General features: G+C 46.0%; 21 non-coding genes across 21 annotated transcripts; all 21 read right to left on the reverse strand.

Moving 5' to 3' along the window:
- Nucleotides 1-626: 626 nt before the first annotated feature.
- On the reverse strand, nucleotides 627-790 carry LOC144990677 (U1 spliceosomal RNA). Its single transcript, XR_013654636.1, has one exon. It is a non-coding gene; the product is annotated as a U1 spliceosomal RNA (small nuclear RNA).
- A 911-nt stretch (nucleotides 791-1,701) lies between these two features.
- On the reverse strand, nucleotides 1,702-1,865 carry LOC144990616 (U1 spliceosomal RNA). The gene has a single exon (XR_013654574.1). It is a non-coding gene; the product is annotated as a U1 spliceosomal RNA (small nuclear RNA).
- Nucleotides 1,866-2,778: 913 nt separating this feature from the next.
- On the reverse strand, nucleotides 2,779-2,942 carry LOC144990710 (U1 spliceosomal RNA). Its single transcript, XR_013654669.1, has one exon. It is a non-coding gene; the product is annotated as a U1 spliceosomal RNA (small nuclear RNA).
- Nucleotides 2,943-3,853: 911 nt separating this feature from the next.
- On the reverse strand, nucleotides 3,854-4,017 carry LOC144990691 (U1 spliceosomal RNA). The gene has a single exon (XR_013654650.1). It is a non-coding gene; the product is annotated as a U1 spliceosomal RNA (small nuclear RNA).
- A 1,873-nt stretch (nucleotides 4,018-5,890) lies between these two features.
- LOC144990700 (U1 spliceosomal RNA) lies at nucleotides 5,891-6,054 on the reverse strand. The gene has a single exon (XR_013654659.1). It is a non-coding gene; the product is annotated as a U1 spliceosomal RNA (small nuclear RNA).
- Nucleotides 6,055-7,911: 1,857 nt separating this feature from the next.
- On the reverse strand, nucleotides 7,912-8,075 carry LOC144990607 (U1 spliceosomal RNA). Its single transcript, XR_013654565.1, has one exon. It is a non-coding gene; the product is annotated as a U1 spliceosomal RNA (small nuclear RNA).
- A 911-nt stretch (nucleotides 8,076-8,986) lies between these two features.
- On the reverse strand, nucleotides 8,987-9,150 carry LOC144990547 (U1 spliceosomal RNA). Its single transcript, XR_013654498.1, has one exon. It is a non-coding gene; the product is annotated as a U1 spliceosomal RNA (small nuclear RNA).
- A 911-nt stretch (nucleotides 9,151-10,061) lies between these two features.
- LOC144990558 (U1 spliceosomal RNA) lies at nucleotides 10,062-10,225 on the reverse strand. Its single transcript, XR_013654509.1, has one exon. It is a non-coding gene; the product is annotated as a U1 spliceosomal RNA (small nuclear RNA).
- Nucleotides 10,226-11,134: 909 nt separating this feature from the next.
- On the reverse strand, nucleotides 11,135-11,298 carry LOC144990569 (U1 spliceosomal RNA). Its single transcript, XR_013654522.1, has one exon. It is a non-coding gene; the product is annotated as a U1 spliceosomal RNA (small nuclear RNA).
- A 909-nt stretch (nucleotides 11,299-12,207) lies between these two features.
- Nucleotides 12,208-12,371, reverse strand: LOC144990665 (U1 spliceosomal RNA). Its single transcript, XR_013654624.1, has one exon. It is a non-coding gene; the product is annotated as a U1 spliceosomal RNA (small nuclear RNA).
- Nucleotides 12,372-13,274: 903 nt separating this feature from the next.
- LOC144990580 (U1 spliceosomal RNA) lies at nucleotides 13,275-13,438 on the reverse strand. The gene has a single exon (XR_013654536.1). It is a non-coding gene; the product is annotated as a U1 spliceosomal RNA (small nuclear RNA).
- A 903-nt stretch (nucleotides 13,439-14,341) lies between these two features.
- LOC144990591 (U1 spliceosomal RNA) lies at nucleotides 14,342-14,505 on the reverse strand. Its single transcript, XR_013654547.1, has one exon. It is a non-coding gene; the product is annotated as a U1 spliceosomal RNA (small nuclear RNA).
- A 909-nt stretch (nucleotides 14,506-15,414) lies between these two features.
- On the reverse strand, nucleotides 15,415-15,578 carry LOC144990633 (U1 spliceosomal RNA). Its single transcript, XR_013654592.1, has one exon. It is a non-coding gene; the product is annotated as a U1 spliceosomal RNA (small nuclear RNA).
- Nucleotides 15,579-16,481: 903 nt separating this feature from the next.
- LOC144990602 (U1 spliceosomal RNA) lies at nucleotides 16,482-16,645 on the reverse strand. The gene has a single exon (XR_013654560.1). It is a non-coding gene; the product is annotated as a U1 spliceosomal RNA (small nuclear RNA).
- A 909-nt stretch (nucleotides 16,646-17,554) lies between these two features.
- Nucleotides 17,555-17,718, reverse strand: LOC144990613 (U1 spliceosomal RNA). The gene has a single exon (XR_013654571.1). It is a non-coding gene; the product is annotated as a U1 spliceosomal RNA (small nuclear RNA).
- Nucleotides 17,719-18,625: 907 nt separating this feature from the next.
- Nucleotides 18,626-18,789, reverse strand: LOC144990624 (U1 spliceosomal RNA). The gene has a single exon (XR_013654583.1). It is a non-coding gene; the product is annotated as a U1 spliceosomal RNA (small nuclear RNA).
- A 911-nt stretch (nucleotides 18,790-19,700) lies between these two features.
- Nucleotides 19,701-19,864, reverse strand: LOC144990635 (U1 spliceosomal RNA). The gene has a single exon (XR_013654594.1). It is a non-coding gene; the product is annotated as a U1 spliceosomal RNA (small nuclear RNA).
- Nucleotides 19,865-20,775: 911 nt separating this feature from the next.
- LOC144990678 (U1 spliceosomal RNA) lies at nucleotides 20,776-20,939 on the reverse strand. The gene has a single exon (XR_013654637.1). It is a non-coding gene; the product is annotated as a U1 spliceosomal RNA (small nuclear RNA).
- A 911-nt stretch (nucleotides 20,940-21,850) lies between these two features.
- On the reverse strand, nucleotides 21,851-22,014 carry LOC144990697 (U1 spliceosomal RNA). Its single transcript, XR_013654656.1, has one exon. It is a non-coding gene; the product is annotated as a U1 spliceosomal RNA (small nuclear RNA).
- Nucleotides 22,015-22,925: 911 nt separating this feature from the next.
- On the reverse strand, nucleotides 22,926-23,089 carry LOC144990652 (U1 spliceosomal RNA). Its single transcript, XR_013654611.1, has one exon. It is a non-coding gene; the product is annotated as a U1 spliceosomal RNA (small nuclear RNA).
- Nucleotides 23,090-24,000: 911 nt separating this feature from the next.
- On the reverse strand, nucleotides 24,001-24,164 carry LOC144990664 (U1 spliceosomal RNA). Its single transcript, XR_013654623.1, has one exon. It is a non-coding gene; the product is annotated as a U1 spliceosomal RNA (small nuclear RNA).
- Nucleotides 24,165-24,674: the final 510 nt, after the last annotated feature.

Consider the following 24,674-nt stretch of genomic DNA (forward strand, 5'->3'; position numbering starts at 1 on the left):
AAGGCTGAGAACTTGTCTTCCAGCTGTGGAGCTTACTAAAGGCAGTACGTGTTCAACTTCCTGCTGAAAAGCAAATCTATGTGGAGCCAGCTCAATCAGTCATGAAACGCTTGGCAGAATCCCATAAGAAGATGTTAGTTGCCTGTCAGTGCAACACAAGACGTCTTGAGTTCAGTCAAAATTGAATGTTCTAAGGGTGTGGTTTCCATGCCCCCTTTGCTTGGCTCAGAGGCCACTTTTCTGGCTGTTGTTTCCTACTTGAGCTCAAACTTGCTGTGGAAAGAGATGTGACTTTTGCGTTGTCCCACATCCCCAATGCAAGGGAGGATTTTGTGGTGGTTTTCCACACCCAACGGCTGATGTCTTTTGCACCTGGCCAGCCATCTTTGTAAGGAAGGGACACTAACGCTAACGTCAGACGCATGCAAGCCAATGTAGCCTATAGACGGGCTCTGGTCCTGTCCAAGATCCAACAAAATGTAACGCGTATATATAGATATAGATAGGGATAGAGAGAGGGAGAAAGCACTAGTTGCATCTCACCTAAAACTGCTCACATTTTGCATTCCGAAGATGGACACGAAGCTTTCACTGTTCTAAGACATCTTTGTCTTTTACATTGTAAACAGGGGAGAGCGCGAACGCAGTCCCCCACTACCACAAATTATGCAGTTGAGATTCCCACATTTGGGGAATTAACAAGGGTCAGCACGGTCAGGGTGCAATGACAGAGCCTCGCCTTGGGCAAACCACTTTCTTGATCATGGTGTCACCCCTGCCAGGTAAGTATGTCTTCTTGGGTTCAAACAAGGATGACTTCTTCCCCAGTCCTTGACTCTGGCAGTAGGTTTAGCAAGTGCCCCATGCATTTTCCTAATCCCCGAGTCAGACCCATGACCAATACTTTTTGCCATGTTAAAACACTGCTTGTGTTTTGTTATATTGTGTAAAGTTGACATACTTCTGTGAGCCCTGCTTTATGGCCGGAAAAAGAATTGTTTTACAGTTTCTTTTCCTGTTAAAAGAAACATTCATTGGCTTGTGGGTCCCCATCCCCACCCACCAGTGACATCAGAAGGCTGAGAACTTGTCTTCCAGCTGTGGAGCTTACTAAAGGCAGTACGTGTTCAACTTCCTGCTGAAAAGCAAATCTATGTGGAGCCAGCTCAATCAGTCATGAAACGCTTGGCAGAATCCCATAAGAAGATGTTAGTTGCCTGTCAGTGCAACACAAGACGTCTTGAGTTCAGTCAAAATTGAATGTTCTAAGGGTGTGGTTTCCATGCCCCCTTTGCTTGGCTCAGAGGCCACTTTTCTGGCTGTTGTTTCCTACTTGAGCTCAAACTTGCTTTGGAAAGAGATGTGACTTTTGCATTGTCCCACATCCCCAATGCAAGGGAGGATTTTGTGGTGGTTTTCCACACCCAACGGCTGATGTCTTTTGCACCTGGCCAGCCATCTTTGTAAGGAAGGGACACTAACGCTAACGTCAGACGCATGCAAGCCAATGTAGCCTATAGACGGGCTCTGGTCCTGTCCAAGATCCAACAAAATGTAACGCGTATATATAGATATAGATAGGGATAGAGAGAGAGAGAAAGCACTAGTTGCATCACACCTAAAACTGCTCACATTATGCATTCCAAAGATGGACATGAAGCTTTCACTGTTCTAAGAGATCTTTGTCTTTTACATTGTAAACAGGGGAGAGCGCGAACGCAGTCCCCCACTACCACAAATTATGCAGTTGAGATTCCCACATTTGGGGAATTCACAAGGGTCAGCATGGTCAGGGTGCAATGACAGAGCCTCGCCTTGGGCAAACCACCTTCTTGATCATGGTGTCACCCCTGCCAGGTAAGTATGTCTTCTTGGGTTCAAACAAGGATGACTGGTTCCCCAGTCCTTGACTCTGGCAGTAGGTTTAGCAAGTGCCCCATGCATTTTCCTAATCCCCGAGTCAGACCCATGACCAATACTTTTTGCCATGTTAAAACACTGCTTGTGTTTTGTTATATTGTGTAAAGTTGACATACTTCTGTGAGCCCTGCTTTATGGCCGGAAAAAGAATTGTTTTAGTTTCTTTTCCTGTTAAAAGAAACATTCATTGGCTTGTGGGTCCCCATCCCCACCCACCAGTGACATCAGAAGGCTGAGAACTTGTCTTCCAGCTGTGGAGCTTACTAAAGGCAGTACGTGTTCAACTTCCTGCTGAAAAGCAAATCTATGTGGAGCCAGCTCAATCAGTCATGAAACGCTTGGCAGAATCCCATAAGAAGATGTTAGTTGCCTGTCAGTGCAACACAAGACGTCTTGAGTTCAGTCAAAATTGAATGTTCTAAGGGTGTGGTTTCCATGCCCCCTTTGCTTGGCTCAGAGGCCACTTTTCTGGCTGTTGTTTCCTACTTGAGCTCAAACTTGCTTTGGAAAGAGATGTGACTTTTGCGTTGTCCCACATCCCCAATGCAAGGGAGGATTTTGTGGTGGTTTTCCACACCCAACGGCTGATGTCTTTTGCACCTGGCCAGCCATCTTTGTAAGGAAGGGACACTAACGCTAACGTCAGACGCATGCAAGCCAATGTAGCCTATAGACGGGCTCTGGTCCTGTCCAAGATCCAACAAAATGTAACGCGTATATATAGATATAGATAGGGATAGAAAGAGAGAGAGAGAAAGCACTAGTTGCATCACACCTAAAACTGCTCACAATTTGCATTCCAAAGATGGATATGAAGCTTTCACTGTTCTAAGACATCTTTGTCTTTTACATTGTAAACAGGGGAGAGCGCGAACACAGTCCCCCACTACCACAAATTATGCAGTTGAGATTCCAGCATTTGGGGAATTAACAAGGGTCAGCACGGTCAGGGTGCAATGACAGAGCCTCGCCTTGGGCAAACCACTTTCTTGATCATGGTGTCACCCCTGCCAGGTAAGTATGTCTTCTTGGGTTCAAACAAGGATGACTGCTTCCCCAGTCCTTGACTCTGGCAGTAGGTTTAGCAAGTGCCCCATGCATTTTCCTAATCCCCGAGTCAGACCCATGACCAATACTTTTTGCCATGTTAAAACACTGCTTGTGTTTTGTTATATTGTGTAAAGTTGACATACTTCTGTGAGCCCTGCTTTATGGCCGGAAAAAGAATTGTTTTACAGTTTCTTTTCCTGTTAAAAGAAACATACATTGGCTTGTGGGTCCCCATCCCCACCCACAGGTGACATCAGAAGGCTGAGAACTTGTCTTCCAGCTGTGGAGCTTACTAAAGGCAGTACGTGTTCAACTTCCTGCTGAAAAGCAAATCTATGTGGAGCCAGCTCAATCAGTCATGAAACGCTTGGCAGAATCCCATAAGAAGATGTTAGTTGCCTGTCAGTGCAACACAAGACGTCTTGAGTTCAGTCAAAATTGAATGTTCTAAGGGTGTGGTTTCCATGCCCCCTTTGCTTGGCTCAGAGGCCACTTTTCTGGCTGTTGTTTCCTACTTGAGCTCAAACTTGCTTTGGAAAGAGATGTGACTTTTGCATTGTCCCACATCCCCAATGCAAGGGAGGATTTTGTGGTGGTTTTCCACACCCAACGGCTGATGTCTTTTGCACCTGGCCAGCCATCTTTGTAAGGAAGGGACACTAACGCTAACGTCAGACGCATGCAAGCCAATGTAGCCTATAGACGGGCTCTGGTCCTGTCCAAGATCCAACAAAATGTAACGCGTATATATAGATATAGATAGGGATAGAGAGAGAGAGAAAGCACTAGTTGTATCACACCTAAAACTGCTCACATTATGCATTCCAAAGATGGAGATGAAGCTTTCACTGTTCTAAGACATCTTTGTCTTTTACATTGTAAACAGGGGAGAGCGCGTACGCAGTCCCCCACTACCACAAATTATGCAGTTGAGATTCCCACATTTGGGGAATTCACAAGGGTCAGCATGGTCAGGGTGCAATGACAGAGCCTCGCCTTGGGCAAACCACCTTCTTGATCATGGTGTCACCCCTGACAGGTAAGTATGTCTTCTTGGGTTCAAACAAGGATGACTGCTTCCCCAGTCCTTGACTCTGGCAGTAGGTTTAGCAAGTGCCCCATGCATTTTCCTAATCCCCGAGTCAGACCCATGACCAATACTTTTTGCCATGTTAAAACACTGCTTGTGTTTTGTTATATTGTGTAAAGTTGACATACTTCTGTGAGCCCTGCTTTATGGCCGGAAAAAGAATTGTTTTACAGTTTCTTTTCCTGTTAAAAGAAACATTCATTGGCTTGTGGGTCCCCATCCCCACCCACCAGTGACATCAGAAGGCTGAGAACTTGTCTTCCAGCTGTGGAGCTTACTAAAGGCAGTACGTGTTCAACTTCCTGCTGAAAAGCAAATCTATGTGGAGCCAGCTCAATCAGTCATGAAACGCTTGGCAGAATCCCATAAGAAGATGTTAGTTGCCTGTCAGTGCAACACAAGACGTCTTGAGTTCAGTCAAAATTGAATGTTCTAAGGGTGTGGTTTCCATGCCCCCTTTGCTTGGCTCAGAGGCCACTTTTCTGGCTGTTGTTTCCTACTTGAGCTCAAACTTGCTTTGGAAAGAGATGTGACTTTTGCGTTGTCCCACATCCCCAATGCAAGGGAGGATTTTGTGGTGGTTTTCCACACCCAACGGCTGATGTCTTTTGCACCTGGCCAGCCATCTTTGTAAGGAAGGGACACTAACGCTAACGTCAGACGCATGCAAGCCAATGTAGCCTATAGACGGGCTCTGGTCCTGTCCAAGATCCAACAAAATGTAACGCGTATATATAGATATAGATAGGGATAGATAGAGAGAGAGAGAAAGCACTAGTTGCATCACACCTAAAACTGCTCACATTTTGCATTCCGAAAATGGACATGAAGCTTTCACTGTTCTAAGACATCTTTGTCTTTTACATTGTAAACAGGGGAGAGCGCGAACGCAGTCCCCCACTACCACAAATTATGCAGTTGAGATTCCCACATTTGGGTGACTGCTTCCCCAGTCCTTGACTCTGGCAGTAGGTTTAGCAAGTGCCCCATGAATTTTCCTAATCCCCGAGTCAGACCCATGACCAATACTTTTTGCCATGTTAAAACACTGCTTGTGTTTTGTTATATTGTGTAAAGTTGACATACTTCTGTGAGCCCTGCTTTATGGCCGGAAAAAGAATTGTTTTACAGGTTATTTTCCTGTTAAAAGAAACATTCATTGGCTTGTGGGTCCCCACCCCCACCCACCAGTGACATCAGAAGGCTGAGAACTTGTCTTCCAGCTGTGGAGCTTACTAAAGGCAGTACGTGTTCAACTTCCTGCTGAAAAGCAAATCTATGTGGAGTCAGCTCAATCAGTCATGAAACGCTTGGCAGAATCCCATAAGAAGATGTTAGTTGCCTGTCAGTGCAACACAAGACGTCTTGAGTTCAGTCAAAATTGAATGTTCTAAGGGTGTGGTTTCCATGCCCCCTTTGCTTGGCTCAGAGGCCACTTTTCTGGCTGTTGTTTCCTACTTGAGCTCAAACTTGCTTTGGAAAGAGATGTGACTTTTGCGTTGTCCCACATCCCCAATGCAAGGGAGGATTTTGTGGTGGTTTTCCACACCCAACGGCTGATGTCTTTTGCACCTGGCCAGCCATCTTTGTAAGGAAGGGACACTAACGCTAACGTCAGACGCATGCAAGCCAATGTAGCCTATAGACGGGCTCTGGTCCTGTCCAAGATCCAACAAAATGTAACGCGTATATATAGATATAGATAGGGATAGATAGAGAGAGAGAGAAAGCACTAGTTGCATCACACCTAAAACTGCTCACCTTTTGCATTCCGAAGATGGACATGAAGCTTTCACTGTTCTAAGACATCTTTGTCTTTTACATTGTAAACAGGGGAGAGCGCGAACACAGTCCCCCACTACCACAAATTATGCAGTTGAGATTCCCACATTTGGGGAATTCACAAGGGTCAGCACGGTCAGGATGCAATGACAGAGCCTCGCCTTGGGCAAACCACCTTCTGGATAATGGTGTCACCCCTGCCAGGTAAGTATGTCTTCTTGGGTTCAAACAAGGATGACTGCTTCCCCAGTCCTTGACTCTGGCAGTAGGTTTAGCAAGTGCCCCATGCATTTTCCTAATCCCCGAGTCAGACCCATGACCAATGCTTTTTGCCATGTTAAAACACTGCTTGTGTTTTGTTATATTGTGTAAAGTTGACATACTTCTGTGAGCCCTGCTTTATGGCCGGAAAAATAATTGTTTTACAGTTTCTTTTCCTGTTAAAAGAAACATTCATTGGCTAGTGGGTCCCCATCCCCACCCACCAGTGACATCAGAAGGCTGAGAACTTGTCTTCCAGCTGTGGAGCTTACTAAAGGCAGTACGTGTTCAACCTCCTGCTGAAAAGCAAATCTATGTGGAGCCAGCTCAATCAGTCATGAAACGCTTGGCAGAATCCCATAAGAAGATGTTAGTTGCCTGTCAGTGCAACACAAGACGTCTTGAGTTCAGTCAAAATTGAATGTTCTAAGGGTGTGGTTTCCATGCCCCCTTTGCTTGGCTCAGAGGCCACTTTTCTGGCTGTTGTTTCCTACTTGAACTCAAACTTGCTGTGGAAAGAGATGTGACTTTTGCGTTGTCCCACATCCCCAATGCAAGGGAGGATTATGTGGTGGTTTTCCACACCCAACGGCTGATGTCTTTTGCACCTGGCCAGCCATCTTTGTAAGGAAGGGACACTAACGCTAACGTCAGACGCATGCAAGCCAATGTAGCCTATAGACGGGCTCTGGTCCTGTCCAAGATCCAACAAAATGTAACGCGTATATATAGATATAGATAGGGATAGAGAGAGGGAGAAAGCACTAGTTGCATCACACCTAAAACTGCTCACATTTTGCATTCCGAAGATGGACATGAAGCTTTCACTGTTCTAAGACATCTTTGTCTTTTACATTGTAAACAGGGGAGAGCGCGAACGCAGTCCCCCACTACCACAAATTATGCAGTTGAGATTCCCACATTTGGGTGACTGCTTCCCCAGTCCTTGACTCTGGCAGTAGGTTTAGCAAGTGCCCCATGCATTTTCCTAATCCCCGAGTCAGACCCATGACCAATACTTTTTGCCATGTTAAAACACTGCTTGTGTTTTGTTATATTGTGTAAAGTTGACATACTTCTGTGAGCCCTGCTTTATGGCCGGAAAAAGAATTGTTTTACAGTTTCTTTTCCTGTTAAAAGAAACATTCATTGGCTTGTGGGTCCCCATCCCCACCCACCAGTGACATCAGAAGGCTGAGAACTTGTCTTCCAGCTGTGGAGCTTACTAAAGGCAGTACGTGTTCAACTTCCTGCTGAAAAGCAAATCTATGTGGAGCCAGCTCAATCAGTCATGAAACGCTTGGCAGAATCCCATAAGAAGATGTTAGTTGCCTGTCAGTGCAACACAAGACGTCTTGAGTTCAGTCAAAATTGAATGTTCTAAGGGTGTGGTTTCCATGCCCCCTTTGCTTGGCTCAGAGGCCACTTTTCTGGCTGTTGTTTCCTACTTGAGCTCAAACTTGCTGTGGAAAGAGATGTGACTTTTGCGTTGTCCCACATCCCCAATGCAAGGGAGGATTTTGTGGTGGTTTTCCACACCCAACGGCTGATGTCTTTTGCACCTGGCCAGCCATCTTTGTAAGGAAGGGACACTAACGCTAACATCAGACGCATGCAAGCCAATGTAGCCTATAGACGGGCTCTGGTCCTGTCCAAGATCCAACAAAATGTAACGCGTATATATAGATAGGGATAGAGAGAGAGAAAGCACTAGTTGCATCACACCTAAAACTGCTCACATTTTGCATTCCGAAGATGGACATGAAGCTTTCACTGTTCTAAGACATCTTTGTCTTTTACATTGTAAACAGGGGAGAGCGCGAACGCAGTCCCCCACTACCACAAATTATGCAGTTGAGATTCCCACATTTGGGGAATTCACAAGGGTCAGCACGGTCAGGGTGCAATGACAGAGCCTCGCCTTGGGCAAACCACTTTCTTGATCATGGTGTCACCCCTGCCAGGTAAGTATGTCTTCTTGGGTTCAAACAAGGATGACTGCTTCCCCAGTCCTTGACTCTGGCAGTAGGTTTAGCAAGTGCCCCATGCATTTTCCTAATCCCCGAGTCAGACCCATGACCAATACTTTTTGCCATGTTAAAACACTGCTTGTGTTTTGTTATATTGTGTAAAGTTGACATACTTCTGTGAGCCCTGCTTTATGGCCGGAAAAAGAATTGTTTTACAGTTTCTTTTCCTGTTAAAAGAAACATACATTGGCTTGTGGGTCCCCATCCCCACCCACCAGTGACATCAGAAGGCTGAGAACTTGTCTTCCAGCTGTGGAGCTTACTAAAGGCAGTACGTGTTCAACTTCCTGCTGAAAAGCAAATCTATGTGGAGCCAGCTCAATCAGTCATGAAACGCTTGGCAGAATCCCATAAGAAGATGTTAGTTGCCTGTCAGTGCAACACAAGACGTCTTGAGTTCAGTCAAAATTGAATGTTCTAAAGGTGTGGTTTCCATGCCCCCTTTGCTTGGTTCAGAGGCCACTTTTCTGGCTGTTGTTTCCTACTTGAGCTCAAACTTGCTTTGGAAAGAGATGTGACTTTTGCGTTGTCCCACATCCCCAATGCAAGGGAGGATTTTGTGGTGGTTTTCCACACCCAACGGCTGATGTCTTTTGCACCTGGCCAGCCATCTTTGTAAGGAAGGGACACTAACGCTAACGTCAGACGCATGCAAGCCAATGTAGCCTATAGACGGGCTCTGGTCCTGTCCAAGATCCAACAAAATGTAACGCGTATATATAGATATAGATAGGGATAGAGAGAGAGAGAAAGCACTAGTTGCATCACACCTAAAACTGCTCACCTTTTGCATTCCGAAGATGGACATGAAGCTTTCACTATTCTAAGACATCTTTGTCTTTTACATTGTAAACAGGGGAGAGCGCGAACGCAGTCCCCCACTACCACAAATTATGCAGTTGAGATTCCCACATTTGGGGAATTCACAAGGGTCAGCACGGTCAGGGTGCAATGACAGAGCCTCGCCTTGGGCAAACCACCTTCTTGATCATGGTGTCACCCCTGCCAGGTAAGTATGTCTTCTTGGGTTCAAACAAGGATGACTGCTTCCCCAGTCCTTGACTCTGGCAGTAGGTTTAGCAAGTGCCCCATGCATTTTCCTAATCCCCGAGTCAGACCCATGACCAATACTTTTTGCCATGTTAAAACACTGCTTGTGTTTTGTTATATTGTGTAAAGTTGACATACTTCTGTGAGCCCTGCTTTATGGCCCGAAAAAGAATTGTTTTACAGTTTCTTTTCCTGTTAAAAGAAACATACATTGGCTTGTGGGTCCCCATCCCCACCCACCAGTGACATCAGAAGGCTGAGAACTTGTCTTCCAGCTGTGGAGCTTACTAAAGGCAGTACGTGTTCAACTTCCTGCTGAAAAGCAAATCTATGTGGAGCCAGCTCAATCAGTCATGAAACGCTTGGCAGAATCCCATAAGAAGATGTTAGTTGCCTGTCAGTGCAACAGAAGACGTCTTGAGTTCAGTCAAAATTGAATGTTCTAAGGGTGTGGTTTCCATGCCCCCTTTGCTTGGCTCAGAGGCCACTTTTCTGGCTGTTGTTTCCTACTTGAGCTCAAACTTGCTGTGGAAAGAGATGTGACTTTTGCGTTGTCCCACATCCCCAATGCAAGGGAGGATTTTGTGGTGGTTTTCCACACCCAACGGCTGATGTCTTTTGCACCTGGCCAGCCATCTTTGTAAGGAAGGGACACTAACGCTAACGTCAGACGCATGCAAGCCAATGTAGCCTATAGACGGGCTCTGGTCCTGTCCAAGATCCAACAAAATGTAACGCGTATATATAGATATAGATAGGGATAGAGAGAGGGAGAAAGAACTAGTTGCATCACACCTAAAACTGCTCACATTTTGCATTCCGAAGATGGACATGAAGCTTTCACTGTTCTAAGACATCTTTGTCTTTTACATTGTAAACAGGGGAGAGCGCGAACGCAGTCCCCCACTACCACAAATTATGCAGTTGAGATTCCCACATTTGGGGAATTCACAAGGGTCAGCACGGTCAGGGTGCAATGACAGAGCCTCGCCTTGGGCAAACCACCTTCTTGATCATGGTGTCACCCCTGCCAGGTAAGTATGTCTTCTTGGGTTCAAACAAGGATGACTGCTTCCCCAGTCCTTGACTCTGGCAGTAGGTTTAGCAAGTGCCCCATGCATTTTCCTAATCCCCGAGTCAGACCCATGACCAATACTTTTTGGCATGTTAAAACACTGCTTGTGTTTTGTTATATTGTGTAAAGTTGACATACTTCTGTGAGCCCTGCTTTATGGCCGGAAAAAGAATTGTTTTACAGTTTCTTTTCCTGTTAAAAGAAACATACATTGGCTTGTGGGTCCCCATCCCCACCCACCAGTGACATCAGAAGGCTGAGAACTTGTCTTCCAGCTGTGGAGCTTACTAAAGGCAGTACGTGTTCAACTTCCTGCTGAAAAGCAAATCTATGTGGAGCCAGCTCAATCAGTCATGAAACGCTTGGCAGAATCCCATAAGAAGATGTTAGTTGCCTGTCAGTGCAACAGAAGACGTCTTGAGTTCAGTCAAAATTGAATGTTCTAAGGGTGTGGTTTCCATGCCCCCTTTGCTTGGCTCAGAGGCCACTTTTCTGGCTGTTGTTTCCTACTTGAGCTCAAACTTGCTGTGGAAAGAGATGTGACTTTTGCGTTGTCCCACATCCCCAATGCAAGGGAGGATTTTGTGGTGGTTTTCCACACCCAACGGCTGATGTCTTTTGCACCTGGCCAGCCATCTTTGTAAGGAAGGGACACTAACGCTAACGTCAGACGCATGCAAGCCAATGTAGCCTATAGACGGGCTCTGGTCCTGTCCAAGATCCAACAAAATGTAACGCGTATATATAGATATAGATAGGGATAGAGAGAGAGAAAGCACTAGTTGCATCACACCTAAAACTGCTCACATTTTGCATTCCGAAGATGGACATGAAGCTTTCACTGTTCTAAGACATCTTTGTCTTTTACATTGTAAACAGGGGAGAGCGCGAACGCAGTCCCCCACTACCACAAATTATGCAGTTGAGATTCCCACATTTGGGGAATTCACAAGGGTCAGCACGGTCAGGGTGCAATGACAGAGCCTCGCCTTGGGCAAACCACCTTCTTGATCATGGTGTCACCCCTGCCAGGTAAGTATGTCTTCTTGGGTTCAAACAAGGATGACTGCTTCCCCAGTCCTTGACTCTGGCAGTAGGTTTAGCAAGTGCCCCATGCATTTTCCTAATCCCCGAGTCAGACCCATGACCAATACTTTTTGCCATGTTAAAACACTGCTTGTGTTTTGTTATATTGTGTAAAGTTGACATACTTCTGTGAGCCCTGCTTTATGGCCGGAAAAAGAATTGTTTTACAGTTTCTTTTCCTGTTAAAAGAAACATTCATTGGCTTGTGGGTCCCCATCCCCACCCACCAGTGACATCAGAAGGCTGAGAACTTGTCTTCCAGCTGTGGAGCTTACTAAAGGCAGTACGTGTTCAACTTCCTGCTGAAAAGCAAATCTATGTGGAGCCAGCTCAATCAGTCATGAAACGCTTGGCAGAATCCCATAAGAAGATGTTAGTTGCCTGTCAGTGCAACACAAGACGTCTTGAGTTCAGTCAAAATTGAATGTTCTAAGGGTGTGGTTTCCATGCCCCCTTTGCTTGGCTCAGAGGCCACTTTTCTGGCTGTTGTTTCCTACTTGAGCTCAAACTTGCTTTGGAAAGAGATGTGACTTTTGCGTTGTCCCACATCCCCAATGCAAGGGAGGATTTTGTGGTGGTTTTCCACACCCAACGGCTGATGTCTTTTGCACCTGGCCAGCCATCTTTGTAAGGAAGGGACACTAACGCTAACGTCAGACGCATGCAAGCCAATGTAGCCTATAGACGGGCTCTGGTCCTGTCCAGGATCCAACAAAATGTAACGCGTATATATAGATATAGATAGGGATAGAGAGAGAGAAAGCACTAGTTGCATCACACCTAAAACTGCTCACATTTTGCATTCCGAAGATGGACATGAAGCTTTCACTGTTCTAAGACATCTTTGTCTTTTACATTGTAAACAGGGGAGAGCGCGAACGCAGTCCCCCACTACCACAAATTATGCAGTTGAGATTCCCACATTTGGGGAATTCACAAGGGTCAGAACGGTCAGGGTGCAATGACAGAGCCTCGCCTTGGGCAAACCGCCTTCTTGATCATGGTGTCACCCCTGCCAGGTAAGTATGTCTTCTTGGGTTCAAACTAGGATGACTGCTTCCCCAGTCCTTGACTCTGGCAGTAGGTTTAGCAAGTGCCCCATGCATTTTCCTAATCCCCGAGTCAGACCCATGACCAATACTTTTTGCCATGTTAAAACACTGCTTGTGTTTTGTTATATTGTGTAAAGTTGACATACTTCTGTGAGCCCTGCTTTATGGCCGGAAAAAGAATTGTTTTTCAGTTTCTTTTCCTGTTAAAAGAAACATTCATTGGCTTGTGGGTCCCCACCCCCACCCACCAGTGACATCAGAAGGCTGAGAACTTGTTTTCCAGCTGTGGAGCTTACTAAAGGCAGTACGTGTTCAACTTCCTGCTAAAAAGCAAACCTATGTGGAACCAGCTCAATCAGTCATGAAACGCTTGGCAGAATCCCATAAGAAGATGTTAGTTGCCTGTCAGTGCAACACAAGACGTCTTGAGTTCAGTCAAAATTGAATGTTCTAAGGGTGTGGTTTCCATGCCCCCTTTGCTTGGTTCAGAGGCCACTTTTCTGGCTGTTGTTTCCTACTTGAGCTCAAACTTGCTGTGGAAAGAGATGTGACTTTTGCGTTGTCCCACATCCCCAATGCAAGGGAGGATTTTGTGGTGGTTTTCCACACCCAACGGCTGATGTCTTTTGCACCTGGCCAGCCATCTTTGTAAGGAAGGGACACTAACGCTAACGTCAGACGCATGCAAGCCAATGTAGCCTATAGACGGGCTCTGGTCCTGTCCAAGATCCAACAAAATGTAACGCGTATATATAGATAGGGATAGAGAGAGAGAAAGCACTAGTTGCATCACACCTAAAACTGCTCACATTTTGCGTTCCGAAGATGGACATGAAGCTTTCACTGTTCTAAGACATCTTTGTCTTTTACATTGTAAACAGGGGAGAGCGCGAACGCAGTCCCCCACTACCACAAATTATGCAGTTGAGATTCCCACATTTGGGGAATTCACAAGGGTCAGCACGGTCAGGGTGCAATGACAGAGCCTCGCCTTGGGCAAACCACCTTCTTGATCATGGTGTCACCCCTGCCAGGTAAGTATGTCTTCTTGGGTTCAAACAAGGATGACTGCTTCCCCAGTCCTTGACTCTGGCAGTAGGTTTAGCAAGTGCCCCATGCATTTTCCTAATCCCCGAGTCAGACCCATGACCAATACTTTTTGCCATGTTAAAACACTGCTTGTGTTTTGTTATATTGTGTAAAGTTGACATACTTCTGTGAGCCCTGCTTTATGGCCGGAAAAAGAATTGTTTTACAGTTTCTTTTCCTGTTAAAAGAAACATTCATTGGCTTGTGGGTCCCCATCCCCACCCACCAGTGACATCAGAAGGCTGAGAACTTGTCTTCCAGCTGTGGAGCTTACTAAAGGCAGTACGTGTTCAACTTCCTGCTGAAAAGCAAATCTATGTGGAGCCAGCTCAATCAGTCATGAAACGCTTGGCAGAATCCCATAAGAAGATGTTAGTTGCCTGTCAGTGCAACACAAGACGTCTTGAGTTCAGTCAAAATTGAATGTTCTAAGGGTGTGGTTTCCATGCCCCCTTTGCTTGGCTCAGAGGCCACTTTTCTGGCTGTTGTTTCCTACTTGAGCTCAAACTTGCTGTGGAAAGAGATGTGACTTTTGCGTTGTCCCACATCCCCAATGCAAGGGAGGATTTTGTGGTGGTTTTCCACACCCAACGGCTGATGTCTTTTGCACCTGGCCAGCCATCTTTGTAAGGAAGGGACACTAACGCTAACGTCAGACGCATGCAAGCCAATGTAGCCTATAGACGGGCTCTGGTCCTGTCCAAGATCCAACAAAATGTAACGCGTATATATAGATAGGGATAGAGAGAGAGAAAGCACTAGTTGCATCACACCTAAAACTGCTCACATTTTGCATTCCGAAGATGGACATGAAGCTTTCACTGTTCTAAGACATCTTTGTCTTTTACATTGTAAACAGGGGAGAGCGCGAACGCAGTCCCCCACTACCACAAATTATGCAGTTGAGATTCCCACATTTGGGGAATTCACAAGGGTCAGCACGGTCAGGGTGCAATGACAGAGCCTCGCCTTGGGCAAACCACCTTCTTGATCATGGTGTCACCCCTGCCAGGTAAGTATGTCTTCTTGGGTTCAAACAAGGATGACTGCTTCCCCAGTCCTTGACTCTGGCAGTAGGTTTAGCAAGTGCCCCATGCATTTTCCTAATCCCCGAGTCAGACCCATGACCAATACTTTTTGCCATGTTAAAACACTGCTTGTGTTTTGTTATATTGTGTAAAGTTGACATACTTCTGTGAGCCCTGCTTTATGGCCGGAAAAAGAATTGTTTTACAGTTTCTTTTCCTGTTAAAAGAAACATTCATTGGCTTGTGGGTCCCTATCCCCACCCACCAGTGACATCAGAAGGCTGAGAACTTGTCTTCCAGCTGTGGAGCTTACTAAAGGCAGTACGTGTTCAACTTCCTGCTGAAAAGCAAATCTATGTGGAGCCAGCTCAATCAGTCATGAAACGCTTGGCAGAATCCCATAAGAAGATGTTAGTTGCCTGTCAGTGCAACACAAGACGTCTTGAGTTCAGTCAAAATTGAATGTTCTAAGGGTGTGGTTTCCATGCCCCCTTTGCTTGGCTCAGAGGCCACTTTTCTGGCTGTTGTTTCCTACTTGAGCTCAAACTTGCTGTGGAAAGAGATGTGACTTTTGCGTTGTCCCACATCCCCAATGCAAGGGAGGATTTTGTGGTGGTTTTCCACACCCAACGGCTGATGTCTTTTGCACCTGGCCAGCCATCTTTGTAAGGAAGGGACACTAACGCTAACGTCAGACGCATGCAAGCCAATGTAGCCTATAGACGGGCTCTGGTCCTGTCCAGGATCCAACAAAATGTAACGCGTATATATAGATATAGATAGGGATAGAGAGAGAGAAAGCACTAGTTGCATCACACCTAAAACTGCTCACATTTTGCATTCCGAAGAGGGACATGAAGCTTTCACTGTTCTAAGACATCTTTGTCTTTTACATTGTAAACAGGGGAGAGCGCGAACGCAGTCCCCCACTACCACAAATTATACAGTTGAGATTCCCACATTTGGGGAATTCACAAGGGTCAGCACGGTCAGGGTGCAATGACAGAGCCTCGCCTTGGGCAAACCACTTTCTTGATCATGGTGTCACCCCTGCCAGGTAAGTATGTCTTCTTGGGTTCAAACTAGGATGACTGCTTCCCCAGTCCTTGACTCTGGCAGTAGGTTTAGCAAGTGCCCCATGCATTTTCCTAATCCCCGAGTCAGACCCATGACCAATACTTTTTGCCATGTTAAAACACTGCTTGTGTTTTGTTATATTGTGTAAAGTTGACATACTTCTGTGAGCCCTGCTTTATGGCCGGAAAAAGAATTGTTTTACAGTTTATTTTCCTGTTAAAAGAAACATACATTGGCTTGTGGGTCCCCATCCCCACCCACCAGTGACATCAGAAGGCTGAGAACTTGTCTTCCAGCTGTGGAGCTTACTAAAGGCAGTACGTGTTCAACTTCCTGCTGAAAAGCAAATCTATGTGGAGCCAGCTCAATCAGTCATGAAACGCTTGGCAGAATCCCATAAGAAGATGTTAGTTGCCTGTCAGTGCAACACAAGACGTCTTGAGTTCAGTCAAAATTGAATGTTCTAAGGGTGTGGTTTCCATGCCCCCTTTGCTTGGTTCAGAGGCCACTTTTCTGGCTGTTGTTTCCTACTTGAGCTCAAACTTGCTGTGGAAAGAGATGTGACTTTTGCGTTGTCCCACATCCCCAATGCAAGGGAGGATTTTGTGGTGGTTTTCCACACCCAACGGCCGATGTCTTTTGCACCTGGCCAGCCATCTTTGTAAGGAAGGGACACTAACGCTAACGTCAGACGCATGCAAGCCAATGTAGCCTATAGACGGGCTCTGGTCCTGTCCAAGATCCAACAAAATGTAACGCGTATATATAGATAGGGATAGAGAGAGAGAAAGCACTAGTTGCATCACACCTAAAACTGCTCACATTTTGCATTCCGAAGAGGGACATGAAGCTTTCACTGTTCTAAGACATCTTTGTCTTTTACATTGTAAACAGGGGAGAGCGCGAACGCAGTCCCCCACTACCACAAATTATGCAGTTGAGATTCCCACATTTGGGGAATTCACAAGGGTCAGCACGGTCAGGGTGCAATGACAGAGCCTCGCCTTGGGCAAACCACCTTCTTGATCATGGTGTCACCCCTGCCAGGTAAGTATGTCTTCTTGGGTTCAAACAAGGATGACTGCTTCCCCAGTCCTTGACTCTGGCAGTAGGTTTAGCAAGTGCCCCATGCATTTTCCTAATCCCCGAGTCAGACCCATGACCAATACTTTTTGCCATGTTAAAACACTGCTTGTGTTTTGTTATATTGTGTAAAGTTGACATACTTCTGTGAGCCCTGCTTTATGGCCGGAAAAATAATTGTTTTACAGTTTCTTTTCCTGTTAAAAGAAACATTCATTGGCTTGTGGGTCCCCACCCCCACCCACCAGTGACATCAGAAGGCTGAGAACTTGTCTTCCAGCTGTGGAGCTTACTAAAGGCAGTACGTGTTCAACTTCCTGCTGAAAAGCAAATCTATGTGGAGCCAGCTCAATCAGTCATGAAACGCTTGGCAGAATCCCATAAGAAGATGTTAGTTGCCTGTCAGTGCAACACAAGACGTCTTGAGTTCAGTCAAAATTGAATGTTCTAAGGGTGTGGTTTCCATGCCCCCTTTGCTTGGCTCAGAGGCCACTTTTCTGGCTGCTGTTTCCTACTTGAGCTCAAACTTGCTGTGGAAAGAGATGTGACTTTTGCGTTGTCCCACATCCCCAATGCAAGGGAGGATTTTGTGGTGGTTTTCCACACCCAACGGCTGATGTCTTTTGCACCTGGCCAGCCATCTTTGTAAGGAAGGGACACTAACGCTAACGTCAGACGCATGCAAGCCAATGTAGCCTATAGACGGGCTCTGGTCCTGTCCAAGATCCAACAAAATGTAACGCGTATATATAGATATAGATAGGGATAGAGAGAGAGAAAGCACTAGTTGCATCACACCTAAAACTGCTCACATTTTGCATTCCGAAGATGGACATGAAGCTTTCACTGTTCTAAGACATCTTTGTCTTTTACATTGTAAACAGGGGAGAGCGCGAACGCAGTCCCCCACTACCACAAATTATGCAGTTGAGATTCCCACATTTGGGGAATTCACAAGGGTCAGCACGGTCAGGGTGCAATGACAGAGCCTCGCCTTGGGCAAACCACCTTCTTGATCATGGTGTCACCCCTGCCAGGTAAGTATCCTTCTTGGGTTCAAACAAGGATGACTGCTTCCCCAGTCCTTGACTCTGGCAGTAGGATAAGCAAGTGCCCCATGCATTTTCCTAATCCCCGAGTCAGACCCATGACCAATACTTTTTGCCATGTTAAAACACTGCTTGTGTTTTGTTATATTGTGTAAAGTTGACATACTTCTGTGAGCCCTGCTTTATGGCCGGAAAAAGAATTGTTTTACAGTTTCTTTTCCTGTTAAAAGAAACATACATTGGCTTGTGGGTCTCCATCCCCACCCACCAGTGACATCAGAAGGCTGAGAACTTGTCTTCCAGCTGTGGAGCTTACTAAAGGCAGTACGTGTTCAACTTCCTGCTGAAAAGCAAATCTATGTGGAGCCAGCTCAATCAGTCATGAAACGCTTGGCAGAATCCCATAAGAAGATGTTAGTTGCCTGTCAGTGCAACACAAGACGTCTTGAGTTCAGTCAAAATTGAATGTTCTAATGGTTTGGTTTCCATGCCCCCTTTGCTTGGCTCAGAGGCCACTTTTCTGGCTGTTGTTTCCTACTTGAGCTCAAACTTGCTGTGGAAAGAGATGTGACTTTTGCGTTGTCCCACATCCCCAATGCAAGGGAGGATTTTGTGGTGGTTTTCCACACCCAACGGCTGATGTCTTTTGCACCTGGCCAGCCATCTTTGTAAGGAAGGGACACTAACGCTAACGTCAGACGCATGCAAGCCAATGTAGCCTATAGACGGGCTCTGGTCCTGTCCAAGATCCAACAAAATGTAACGCGTATATATAGATATAGATAGGGATAGAGAGAGAGAAAGCACTAGTTGCATCACACCTAAAACTGCTCACATTTGCATTCCAAAGATGGACAAGAAGCTTTCACTGTTCTAAGACATCTTTGTCTTTTACATTGTAAACAGGGGAGAGCGCGAACGCAGTCCCCCACTACCACAAATTATGCAGTTGAGATTCCCACATTTGGGGAATTCACAAGGGTCAGCACGGTCAGGGTGCAATGACAGAGCCTCGCCTTGGGCAAACCACCTTCTTGATCATGGTGTCACCCCTGCCAGGTAAGTATGTCTTCTTGGGTTCAAACAAGGATGACTGCTTCCCCAGTCCTTGACTCTGGCAGTAGGTTTAGCAAGTGCCCCATGCATTTTCCTAATCCCTGAGTCAGACCCATGACCAATACTTTTTGCCATGTTAAAACACTGCTTGTGTTTTGTTATATTGTGTAAAGTTGACATACTTCTGTGAGCCCTGCTTTATGGCTGGAAAAAGAATTGTTTTACAGTTTCTTTTCCTGTTAAAAGAAACATACATTGGCTTGTGGGTCCCCATCCCCACCCACCAGTGACATCAGAAGGCTGAGAACTTGTCTTCCAGCTGTGGAGCTTACTAAAGGCAGTACGTGTTCAACTTCCTGCTGAAAAGCAAATCTATGTGGAGCCAGCTCAATCAGTCATGAAACGCTTGGCAGAATCCCATAAGAAGATTTTAGTTGCCTGTCAGTGCAACACAAGACGTTTTGAGTTCAGTCAAAATTGCATGTTCTAAGGGTGTGGTTTCCATGCCCCCTTTGCTTGGCTCAGAGGCCACTTTTCTGGCTGTTGTTTCCTACTTGAGCTCAAACTTGCTGTGGAAAGAGATGTGACTTTTGCGTTGTCCCACATCCCCAATGCAAGGGAGGATTTTGTGGTGGTTTTCCACACCCAACGGCTGATGTCTTTTGCACCTGGCCAGCCATCTTTGTAAGGAAGGGACACTAACGCTAACGTCAGATGCATGCAAGCCATTGTAGCCTATAGACGGGCTCTGGTCCTGTCCAAGATCCAACAAAATGTAACGCGTATATATAGATATAGATAGGGATAGAGAGAGAGAGAAAGCACTAGTTGCATCACACCTAAAACTGCTCACAATTTGCATTCCAAAGATGGACATGAAGCTTTCACTGTTCTAAGACATCTTTGTCTTTTACATTGTAAACAGGGGAGAGCGCGAACGCAGTCCCCCACTACCACAAATTATGCAGTTGAGATTCCCACATTTGGGGAATTCACAAGGGTCAGCACGGTCAGGGTGCAATGACAGAGCCTCGCCTTGGGCAAACCACCTTCTTGATCATGGTGTCACCCCTGCCAGGTAAGTATGTCTTCTTGGGTTCAAACAAGGAGGACTGCTTCCCCAGTCCTTGACTCTGGCAGTAGGTTTAGCAAGTGCCCCATGCATTTTCCTAATCCCCGAGTCAGACCCATGACCAATGCTTTTTGCCATGTTAAAACACTGCTTGTGTTTTGTTATATTGTGTAAAGTTGACATACTTCTGTGAGCCCTGCTTTATGGCCGGAAAAAGAATTGTTTTACAGTTTCTTTTCCTGTTAAAAGAAACATTCATTGGCTTGTGGGTCCCCATCCCCACCCACCAGTGACATCAGAAGGCTGAGAACTTGTCTTCCAGCTGTGGAGCTTACTAAAGGCAGTACGTGTTCAACTTCCTGCTGAAAAGCAAATCTATGTGGAGCCAGCTCAATCAGTCATGAAACGCTTGGCAGAATCCCATAAGAAGATGTTAGTTGCCTGTCAGTGCAACACAAGACGTCTTGAGTTCAGTCAAAATTGAATGTTCTAAGGGTGTGGTTTCCATGCCCCCTTTGCTTGGCTCAGAGGCCACTTTTCTGGCTGTTGTTTCCTACTTGAGCTCAAACTTGCTGTGGAAAGAGATGTGACTTTTGCGTTGTCCCACATCCCCAATGCAAGGGAGGATTTTGTGGTGGTTTTCCACACCCAACGGCTGATGTCTTTTGCACCTGGCCAGCCATCTTTGTAAGGAAGGGACACTAACGCTAACGTCAGACGCGTGCAAGCCAATGTAGCCTATAGACGGGCTCTGGTCCTGTCCAAGATCCAACAAAATGTAACGCGTATATATAGATATAGATAGGGATAGAGAGAGGGAGAAAGCACTAGTTGCATCACACCTAAAACTGCTCACATTTTGCATTCCGAAGGTGGACATGAAGCTTTCACTGTTCTAAGACATCTTTGTCTTTTACATTGTAAACAGGGGAGAGCGCGAACGCAGTCCCCCACTACCACAAATTATGCAGTTGAGATTCCCACATTTGGGGAATTAACAAGGGTCAGCACGGTCAGGGTGCAATGACAGAGCCTCGCCTTGGGCAAACCACTTTCTTGATCATGGTGTCACCCCTGCCAGGTAAGTATGTCTTCTTGGGTTCAAACAAGGATGACTGCTTCCCCAGTCCTTGACTCTGGCAGTAGGTTTAGCAAGTGCCCCATGCATTTTCCTAATCCCCGAGTCAGACCCATGACCAATACTTTTTGCCATGTTAAAACACTGCTTGTGTTTTGTTATATTGTGTAAAGTTGACATACTTCTGTGAGCCCTGCTTTATGGCCGGAAAAAGAATTGTTTTACAGTTTCTTTTCCTGTTAAAAGAAACATTCATTGGCTTGTGGGTCCCCATCCCCACCCACCAGTGACATCAGAAGGCTGAGAACTTGTCTTCCAGCTGTGGAGCTTACTAAAGGCAGTACGTGTTCAACTTCCTGCTGAAAAGCAAATCTATGTGGAGCCAGCTCAATCAGTCATGAAACGCTTGGCAGAATCCCATAAGAAGATGTTAGTTGCCTGTCAGTGCAACACAAGACGTCTTGAGTTCAGTCAAAATTGAATGTTCTAAGGGTGTGGTTTCCATGCCCCCTTTGCTTGGCTCAGAGGCCACTTTTCTGGCTGTTGTTTCCTACTTGAGCTCAAACTTGCTGTGGAAAGAGATGTGACTTTTGCGTTGTCCCACATCCCCAATGCAAGGGAGGATTTTGTGGTGGTTTTCCACACCCAACGGCTGATGTCTTTTGCACCTGGCCAGCCATCTTTGTAAGGAAGGGACACTAACGCTAACGTCAGACGCATGCAAGCCAATGTAGCCTATAGACGGGCTCTGGTCCTGTCCAAGATCCAACAAAATGTAACGCGTATATATAGATATAGATAGGGATAGAGAGAGGGAGAAAGCACTAGTTGCATCACACCTAAAACTGCTCACATTTTGCATTCCGAAGATGGACATGAAGCTTTCACTGTTCTAAGACATCTTTGTCTTTTACATTGTAAACAGGGGAGAGCGCGAACGCAGTCCCCCACTACCACAAATTATGCAGTTGAGATTCCCACATTTGGGGAATTAACAAGGGTCAGCACGGTCAGGGTGCAATGACAGAGCCTCGCCTTGGGCAAACCACTTTCTTGATCATGGTGTCACCCCTGCCAGGTACGTATGTCTTCTTGGGTTCAAACAAGGATGACTGCTTCCCCAGTCCTTGACTCTGGCAGTAGGTTTAGCAAGTGCCCCATGCATTTTCCTAATCCCCGAGTCAGACCCATGACCAATACTTTTTGCCATGTTAAAACACTGCTTGTGTTTTGTTATATTGTGTAAAGTTGACATACTTCTGTGAGCCCTGCTTTATGGCCGGAAAAATAATTGTTTTACAGTTTCTTTTCCTGTTAAAAGAAACATTCATTGGCTTGTGGGTCCCCATCCCCACCCACCAGTGACATCAGAAGGCTGAGAACTTGTCTTCCAGCTGTGGAGCTTACTAAAGGCAGTACGTGTTCAACTTCCTGCTGAAAAGCAAATCTATGTGGAGCCAGCTCAATCAGTCATGAAACGCTTGGCAGAATCCCATAAGAAGATGTTAGTTGCCTGTCAGTGCAACACAAGACGTCTTGAGTTCAGTCAAAATTGAATGTTCTACGGGTGTGGTTTCCATGCCCCCTTTGCTTGGCTCAGAGGCCACTTTTCTGGCTGTTGTTTCCTACTTGAGCTCAAACTTGCTGTGGAAATAGATGGGACTTTTGCGTTGTCCCACATCCCCAATGCAAGGGAGGATTTTGTGGTGGTTTTCCACACCCAACGGCTGATGTCTTTTGCACCTGGCCAGCCATCTTTGTAAGGAAGGGACACTAACGCTAACGTCAGACGCATGCAAGCCAATGTAGCCTATAGACGGGCTCTGGTCCTGTCCAAGATCCAACAAAATGTAACGCGTATATATAGATATAGATTGGGATAGAGAGAGGGAGAAAGCACTAGTTGCATCACACCTAAAACTGCTCACATTTTGCATTCCGAAGATGGACATGAAGCTTTCACTGTTCTAAGACATCTTTGTCTTTTACATTGTAAACAGGGGAGAGCGCGAACGCAGTCCCCCACTACCACAAATTATGCAGTTGAGATTCCCACATTTGGGGAATTCACCAGGGTCAGCACGGTCAGGGTGCAATGACAGAGCCTCGCCTTGGGCAAACCACTTTCTTGATCATGGTGTCACCCCTGCCAGGTAAGTATGTCTTCTTGGGTTCAAACAAGGATGACTGCTTCCCCAGTCCTTGACTCTGGCAGTAGGTTTAGCAAGTGCCCCATGCATTTTCCTAATCCCCGAGTCAGACCCATGACCAATACTTTTTGCCATGTTAAAACACTGCTTGTGTTTTGTTATATTGTGTAAAGTTGACATACTTCTGTGAGCCCTGCTTTATGGCCGGAAAAAGAATTGTTTTACAGTTTCTTTTCCTGTTAAAAGAAACATACATTGGCTTGTGGGTCCCCATCCCCACCCACAGGTGACATCAGAAGGCTGAGAACTTGTCTTCCAGCTGTGGAGCTTACTAAAGGCAGTACGTGTTCAACTTCCTGCTGAAAAGCAAATCTATGTGGAGCCAGCTCAATCAGTCATGAAACGCTTGGCAGAATCCCATAAGAAGATGTTAGTTGCCTGTCAGTGCAACACAAGACGTCTTGAGTTCAGTCAAAATTGAATGTTCCAAGGGTGTGGTTTCCATGCCCCCTTTGCTTGGCTCAGAGGCCACTTTTCTGGCTGTTGTTTCCTACTTGAGCTCAAACTTGCTTTGGAAAGAGATGTGACTTTTGCATTGTCCCACATCCCCAATGCAAGGGAGGATTTTGTGGTGGTTTTCCACACCCAACGGCTGATGTCTTTTGCACCTGGCCAGCCATCTTTGTAAGGAAGGGACACTAACGCTAACGTCAGACGCATGCAAGCCAATGTAGCCTATAGACGGGCTCTGGTCCTGTCCAAGATCCAACAAAATGTAACGCGTATATATAGATATAGATAGGGATAGAGAGAGGGAGAAAGCACTAGTTGCATCACACCTAAAACTGCTCACATTTTGCATTCCGAAGATGGACATGAAGCTTTCACTGTTCTAAGACATCTTTGTCTTTTACATTGTAAACAGGGGAGAGCGCGAACGCAGTCCCCCACTACCACAAATTATGCAGTTGAGATTCCCACATTTGGGGAATTCACAAGGGTCAGCACGGTCAGGGTGCAATGACAGAGCCTCGCCTTGGGCAAACCACCTTCTGGATAATGGTGTCACCCCTGCCAGGTAAGTATGTCTTCTTGGGTTCAAACAAGGATGACTGCTTCCCCAGTCCTTGACTCTGGCAGTAGGTTTAGCAAGTGCCCCATGCATTTTCCTAATCCCCGAGTCAGACCCATGACCAATGCTTTTTGCCATGTTAAAACACTGCTTGTGTTTTGTTATATTGTGTAAAGTTGACATACTTCTGTGAGCCCTGCTTTATGGCCGGAAAAAGAATTGTTTTACAGTTTCTTTTCCTGTTAAAAGAAACATTCATTGGCTTGTGGGTCCCCATCCCCACCCACCAGTGACATCAGAAGGCTGAGAACTTGTCTTCCAGCTGTGGAGCTTACTAAAGGCAGTACGTGTTCAACTTCCTGCTGAAAAGCAAATCTATGTGGAGCCAGCTCAATCAGTCATGAAACGCTTGGCAGAATCCCATAAGAAGATGTTAGTTGCCTGTCAGTGCAACACAAGACGTCTTGAGTTCAGTCAAAATTGAATGTTCTAAGGGTGTGGTTTCCATGCCCCCTTTGCTTGGC

The sequence above is a fragment of the Oryzias latipes genome, chromosome 2, assembly GCF_053564925.1.
Source record: "Oryzias latipes strain Hd-rR chromosome 2, Olatipes_Hd-rR_3.1".
NCBI lineage: Eukaryota > Metazoa > Chordata > Actinopteri > Beloniformes > Adrianichthyidae > Oryzias > Oryzias latipes.